Below are 7,500 nucleotides of genomic sequence, written 5' to 3' on the forward strand. Positions count from 1 at the left end.
CTTTTTTGCTCAAGATTTCAGGACAATTTTCCCCAGCTTTTTATACTCAACAAACTACAAAGCCAAGGCCCGTGTTTGACTTGGTGCAAAGAGAAAGAGACTACTGCTTTCTCCAAACTCCCTGCTTCGGATCAAAAAAGTACACAAGCAACTGCGGTGGATGACGGGGACATGACAGCGAGGAAAAGACAGCACTCTAAAGGAATGTTGAAACACTCAGAGACGGGCGCAGCATTACACAGTCAAGGTGGAGGACACTGCATATTCACTCAAGTGGCTGTCTGCATCAGAGAACAGAGCCACTACCTCAAACTATTATTCCACCATTAGTTTTCTGCAGGTCACGATTGTGGTATAATCCAATAGCATTCATCTATTTCATTCATTTAAGTTCTTAGAGGCCGACACACAATTTAATTACCCATCCTCCTCTTTGGCTGTTGGAGCGGCACGGAGCCCTCACCCCCCTCCCTGAGCTCACTCACTTCTCGTAAAGGATCGAGGGTGCCGAAACAATGATGGATAGAGTCTGAAAAGTGCATTATTTCTGATGCATTTTTGATTATTTCTAGCCTATCCCTTTTTCAGGTAATGCAATAAGCCTGATACGCCTTGAGTTCTGTCAGAGACATGGAGATTGCAACAGCTCTGGCTGCTCTTTCCACCGGCATAAAGTCATTGTTTCTGAAACAAGGACTTCTCTGTTTTTTATAGCTCCTTTACTCTTCTTCTCCCTTTTTTCATTTTTGTCTCCAGCAGTCTTTTTTCCAAAGCCTTTGTGATTTTGTCAGTCTATCTCTCTTCAGCTCCGAGACATTCTCATTTGGACCGGTGCCTCGGATGCCCCATAAGGCTGCCACAATAGTTCCTCATCGAAACAATTTCAAGGACCTCTTCAAAGTGAATGAATCAATAGCGCTCATATGTAAGGTTAAAACTGAGGCTATGCAACTGATGTTGTTCAACTGCAGACGCGCCTTTAGCCCGAACATGCTGGCCACAGACAGTAACCTCTTTTGTGGTTAAACACAATCCATTCCCCAAATGCGGAATATCAATGTGCACAAATACAACCCCACTTTGCCCCAAACAGATAAATATATATTTAAACAGCACAAGCTTAAGGCGATAGCGCTTGTGTCTAACCCAAAATCAAACAATGCAAATGTCTGATGCTTCAAAAGTAGCTGCTCTAAGCATATATTGATTCAAAATCCTCAGCACTATTTTAATCCATTTGTCAGTTCTGTTCTTGTCATATAACCTACTGATGATCACGCTGAATATTCATATATCTATACATCCCATACTTTCAGGATTTTCATGTTAAGGGCCTATTTATAATCGTGGTTCTATAATAACCCTTTATTGCAAACAATGAATTTAAATAAATCAAAACATAACCTTTTACTCTCTCCATGTTTGTCTTCTCATTAACTGCATAATAGCAGATAACACAACAACGTGCAAAAGTTTAATTATTTCAGCATTTTCCATGGAGAAGCGAGTGAAGGAGAGGCCTCTGATGTGACCTGTGTGGGATTGTTGTTTCAGCACTTTTAATAGCTACTGAAAGTAACACTGGAATATTCAAGTACCACATTTATCCGTCTGCATATGTATTTCAACTAATACATCTTTTATTGTGGAGATAAACAGGCATAATATCTTTAACCTCCAATGTTACAAGTGTCAACAAAGTGTTATTATTCAATTATAAATGATTCTACATTAAAGTATGATGATTATCTCTATTATATGAAATACACATTGAACATTGGTTTGAGGATTAACATTATCCATCCAATAAATAGGGATTGCACAACCCCATTTCAGTTGTGTAAATAGAGAATAGTATCAATCAACCGTAGTATTCGTAACTTTAGAGTTAGGGACATGTTAAAGTCTTTATGATACGTTCTCAATCTAAATATGACGTAGTTTGGTAGGATGGCACCCGTGGTATATATTTATCATAGTTTAACACTCCTTTAAGTTGCAGTTTGTGAAGGAATGTTGAAAAAGTGAAAACACAATGCACCATTAAATGAAAAGGGCAGAAAAGCCAATATGAAATAAACAATTTCTCTGGCCTAAATCTAAAAAGTATCTAATAGACTGCTTTTTTACAACTGATACGCTGTACTTTGGTGTCTATAATCGTACCACATATATATTCTTATGTCTCTGCTATGATTGCACTGCGTTTGTTGCGCTCCACGTTAACTATTGGCTGCGATTACACGTCCTGCACCTCACTAACCTCTTTCTTGCACGAACGTTTTCCGCGGCGCTCGTCTTTGATCCAGACAACCGCTCCGCACTCGTGCAGAAGCGCAGGTGAAGCCGTCCAGGTGAGGCTTGGCAGGAGAACGCAGGCAAAATGTACGACGTGAGGCTCGGGCGTCGCTCTGCGTTGGCAAAGAAACACAAAAAAACACAATGAAAGAAGCAGGAATGTACGATTAAGACTGGAAAAACTCCAACAAGCCATTTGGTCAAATAACACATACAGGACAAAATAAAGGTGGATTCAAAACATTGGACAGACAGAGAATTCCTTGTTTTGCACAGCAGTTAAATATAAAAAAAACACATGATACACAACATACACACATAGACACATAATAGTCTTTTATTATATATAGTTTTTCTATCAAGTGTGGTTGTATTTCAGCTTAACAATCACTAAACCTCAACAGGAATCGTTCATTTATCCTATTGCACTGCATTACCAAGATGGACGATAAGTCGCTTTCCAAGTTACAATGGGAAACTACATTTAATCTCTTGAACCATAGTCTTTTTTTGGAATATAGCTATCCCAACAAAAGTGTTTACCGGTAACTAACAGCTGTATGGTCCTTCTCCCTGGCGTCTCGAAGCCCCCCGTTACTGTCCTCTGCAGGTAGCGGGCTCCTGACAGGCCCAAGGTCTCTTGACATAGCCTTTCTCAGTGACATTTCATCAGAGGTTGAGTGTGGCGTCCCTCCCCGTTCCCCGCGCGCGTGATTGGCTTTGTACTTTGCTGTCGCGGCGGTGGCGGAGAAGATTGATCACACGGCGGTAGGTGCGAGTGTTCGGGGTCTTTTAAAGAAGGCACAGCCCGGGAAAGGTCAGCCTCCGAGGTGAAGACAGCGATATTGACTCTGCAAAGGTTCACTCCGATGAGGCTCTAATATCTGAGATCTCACGACGCGGCGCGGACAGAAAGACCGCTCTCAAGACCGCGAACAAACTCTGAGACAATCAACGAACTGATGAGCTTCTATTTGTGGAATATTGAATAAAACATACGTGAACCTGCTCAAATGGCTGTTCCTTAACTTGAAACATACAGAGCTATTTAATAAACATGCAATGACAGAATGAAGACTGCTTATTCCACAGCGTTTCACATTTTGACTCAACTACTCTTAAACTTTACTTACTAGACTTAACACTAGATGATCGCACAGAGCGTCTTGAATATATCTTTGCAGAGAGAAGCTGACTCACCATAGTTGTCTGTTATTAGCCCATTGAACTACCATATAATACATTCACTTATACTTGAGCAGCAACAGAAAATACAGATAACCCTGTTCTGATTGTCTGGATAAATCCCCATAGGTTCTCATTAAATTGCAAAATGAACAAGCATCAATTGATTGACCATGTAAACCGACTTTAGTTTGTAATGAATGCATTTTGGTCAAAGGTGTATGTGCTAATGTGCTATAAAGTAAATTCAGCTCTTGCCTCCCAAGAAGGAGATCATGGGTTCGATTCCCGGACCAGACCAACATCACATGATCTCTCTGGGTGGAGTCTGCATGTCCTCCTCGTGTTACCGTGGGTTCTCTCCGGGTTCTCCGGCTCTTCCCACCGTCCAAAGACATGCATGTGTTAGGCAAAATTGGTAACTCTAAATTGGCCCTAGTGAATGAATGTGAGCATGAACTGTCTGTAATGTCTATGTCTCTGTGTTGGCCCTGCGACAAGTTGGCCACTGTCCAGGGTGTACCCCGCCTAAGGTCCGAAGTCACTGGGATAGGCTCCAGTCACCCGCGACCCCGAAAGGGAACAAGCGGTAGAAAATGGATGGATGGATTATGAATCCAACTTAACAGGCAGTTTGGACCTTTACGACACAATTACACATTTCATGGTTTTAAGTGCACATTTAAGGAGACTTACATTTACTTTCTCGCACTGCACTGTCCCTGTCTGACTCCTGTATTGTACCTACTTCTGTTTTCCCCTGCTCTCCATGTTGGCTCTGTCTCTGCCTCCGTCCCAGACATCTCTCACCAGTGTCTGCTGCCGTGTTTTCATCCAGGACATTTCCTATCATTGTGTCTCAGTCCACAGCGCTGCGCCCGTGTGCTTCCTCCTCCGTCTAAGTCTGTGCCCGCGCCCATTCGTCTTGCGGCCACCTGGCAGCGCCCGCTTTGCCTTTCAGCGTTTCCTCGTCAGATGCCTGGGACTACACTCTCAATCTTTCTCTCTACTTGGCCAGTTAAGGGGGGGGGGACCTGCCTGACTAATTAAAGGAAAACAAACTCTGTGCTTTCCAGGCGCTCACTGCAAAACACTGCTTATTAAGGAGTAAAAGTCAAACTTCATGATTCATTAAGAAGAGGAAGTGTGACTGGACTGGACAGATGAGTGGGGCTGGAGAGCAGCCGACAGAGAAGTGAGGGGGGGAACTGTTCAGCTTTGCATACGCCTCAATTTGAGTCCACTAGTTATTACATCTTTATACTATACCTGTTTAGATACATTGTTGTAATATATTGGCTTGGGAAGGACACAAATCACACACAAAATCTCATTATTATCTGATTTCTGGACCTTTAGGGTTATTTAAAGAACATACAAATCACAACATCTGATGCGAAGGACCATGATCAGAATGAAATCAACTGTTTACAAATGATTTTAATATTCTTCGAACTCCAAAAATCTGTTTATGCGCATAGAACCACAACCTTTGACCTAAGCCTGAATAAGTGATAAAAGTGGTGATTGTGCTGTAGTATTGCTATAGTAGAGATTGCTATATGTTTTATGTTTTCTTTCTTTCACTGTAGTTCTTTCACACTTTGTTACATAATGTGATATTCTGACATTCTAGACCAGCGGCTCTCAAACTTTTCACATCAAGTACCACCTACATAAAAATCTCCATGCATAACCTCAGATATAAACTAAAACTAAAGTTCTAAAAGAGAACTAAACCAAGGACTCAAGCACCTTGGATTAAAGCACAGCCCTAAAGTAGTTCTAAACCAGGACTAACCCCAACAGAGGGGCACAGCATTGACCCACGAACTACAGAGGAGCCCGAGTACCACCAGACGCAGCCCGACAAACACTGTTCCAGACATTCATAAACAGCAGTAATAGAAATTTTCAAAACACATTCATCACTGCAGCAAGAGCAATCTGTTCAGTCGGATCCAAACATAGAATAACTTAAGTTGAGACCGTATTAGAATCTAAAGTTGGAGGTGAATTTCGATGGCCGTTCTTTTTTTTAATAAGGTTAGCGCTTGGTATTAAAAAGCATGTCGCACATCACCATCATCTTATAAAGTAGCACAGACACGAGTTAACCATGATCTGTGTGAGTTTAAATGTGACTCTTTGCATGGCCCATTCCTCTTTACTCCCTCTCTCTCTCTAGCCTTCCTCAGTGTGATGTTTTCCTTTGCCTCTAATGACTTCTAAGTGGCCAATACTTTCTTCTGCAGGAAACTCGTGTCAAACTAATTAACTTTTAATGAGAGGAAACCCACTGATTAGAGTGTTTTTCTTGGCAAGGCAGACTATTAATTCTGTTGGTTTTGAGCAGCAGGGCCAAGGAGTCAGACAGAAAAGACGGCCTCAGTGCAGCAACTATCCTTTTTTTATTCTTGCACATGCTTAAGCCCAACAAACCCTGCCCAGGCTGTTTGACCAGCTGTTGAAACCAGCACAGAGGCCTTCAGACACTGTCCAACACTGCCCTCTACTGGCTGTAAGAATACTGTCAACGCAACCATCCGACACATTTAAATGAATATTGTGAATGGAACAATTTGAATCGGGGTTTGCACCTCATAGAATAACGTTTATTTCGTGTTTTTTTGTGCTTTTATTTTGTTGTTTTTTGTGCTTTTATTTTTTGTTTTTTGTGCTTTTATTATGTTGTTTTTTGTGCTATTATTTTGTTGTTTTTTGTGCTTTTATTTTGTTGTTTTTTGTGCAATTATTTAGTTTTTTTGTATATCTAAAGCTGGGCAATGTCACTGCATTGTATTATATTCTAAAACAATGTTCCAGGCAGGCTTTTTTATGACATCAGGACATAAGGCATAAGGCGCTGGTACAGCTGGCAGCCCGGTGTAAACGCTCTCTCTTCTTTCTCACACTTATTGTGCTTTATCTCCTATATTTTGTAAATATAGTTAGTATATATTTTCTATTTTACTGCACGATAGGGACACGCGCTGGAATAGTTTTTTAATTCAACTGTTTTTGACTTTTTTCGGCTGGATTTGAGCGTTTTTCGTTGCGTTCGTTGTGTTGTTGTGACGTGAGCTAGCTCCGAGCGAGCCCACCAGCCCCCCTCCCCCCCCCCCCGCGCCCTCCGGCCGCGCTAAAGTACGGCGTGTCGTCGGTACACGTTTATATACACGTTTATATGAAAGAGGAACTAACCCTAACCCACGAACGATCGGGACACGCACTGGAATCGCTTTAAATTAACTTGTTTTGACTTTATTCGGCTGGATTGAGTGTTTTCGTCGTGTCGTTGCGATGTGTCTTGGCTCTGAGTCCCCCGGCTCCGGCCCCGCCCCCCGGCTCCGGCCCCGCCCCCCGGCTCCGGCCCCGCCCCCCGGCCGGTGCCGTACCGCGTTTCCACAAAGGAGGAACTCATGAAACTGCAGAGAACAGTCGTCTTACCCGGAGATCGTCACGTTATCCCGTCGCAATACTGACCTAACCTAATACTGATGTGCAATTCTGTCATATGTGCAATTGCTGTTGGAATTCATGTGCAATTACTGTGAAATTCATGTGCAATCTATGTGCTGTCGTGACACATATTCATGTGCAATTACTGTCGGGATCACATGCAATGGTATTTATGTATTTATTTGTCTATGGGAGTTTTTATTTATTTATAGGAGATCTTCTACTGAAAGTGTTTTTCAGACTTCCTATAAGTGATCTGTTCTTCTGTATCTACCTCTGTATCTACCTGCGTTGCACCAATGAAATTTCCCCATGTGGGACAATAAAGGATTATCTTATCTTATCTTAAGTCCCCACACAATGGGGAAATTTAAGAAAAAAGACTCTAAATAGAAACGCTCTTATAAACAAAACTCTTATAGACAAAACCTCTTATATTCTTAATAAGAAGTCATTTGCAAAAATCATCCGTTGTATAGTGAAGAAAAACTAAATAGGCCGAAAAGGAGGAGGTTGTTGGGATTGATCAACACCAAAAATAGAAAGATAAGACTT

Source organism: Eucyclogobius newberryi, unplaced genomic scaffold (genome assembly GCF_026437365.1).
Source record: "Eucyclogobius newberryi isolate DKJ021-1_F unplaced genomic scaffold, fEucNew1.0.hap1 SCAF_10, whole genome shotgun sequence".
Taxonomy (NCBI): domain Eukaryota; kingdom Metazoa; phylum Chordata; class Actinopteri; order Gobiiformes; family Gobiidae; genus Eucyclogobius; species Eucyclogobius newberryi.